We start from the raw sequence: 565 nt of genomic DNA on the forward strand, positions 1-565 counted from the left end.
ACTTTTATCAGCACACCACTGGCCGGAGGCAACAAGCTACTAGCCCCAGGCCAGATGGGTACCGTTGACATTGTTTGACCCACATTAAATTATTTAAAACAAACAAAAATGCTGAATGGCATGCTGACATTTACAAATTGTGAGAATTCACATAACAACCTGGAATTCCTCATTCTCTTGAAGGAGGAGATCTGGCCCCATCAAATTTTCCCATGGCAACACTCAGTTGGAGCTGAGCCACTGTAGAGCTTCAGATGGGAGTGCACCCTTACTTACCCACCATCCCACCACACCCTGTTGTCCCCCAAACCCTGCAGCTAAGTGCCCAATGCCATTTGTGCCCATGTCTGTGCTGTGGATTTTCTCTGCCCATTCTTTATCCCATAGCAGCACAAACAGAACCATATTTTTAGTCCAGAAATCTGAAACCTCAGGCTTGATTTATAACTAAATTAGCTTTCCTTTTCTATTGGTTTAAGTCCCATAACTCAGTTATTTCTCAAAAGACTCACTTAAAACATATGTGAAAAGGATTTGAAACGACTAAAAGCTACCAAATGGAAGA

This window comes from Cebus imitator, unplaced genomic scaffold, assembly GCF_001604975.1.
Source record: "Cebus imitator isolate Cc_AM_T3 unplaced genomic scaffold, Cebus_imitator-1.0 Scaffold41, whole genome shotgun sequence".
In the NCBI taxonomy this organism is placed as follows: domain Eukaryota; kingdom Metazoa; phylum Chordata; class Mammalia; order Primates; family Cebidae; genus Cebus; species Cebus imitator.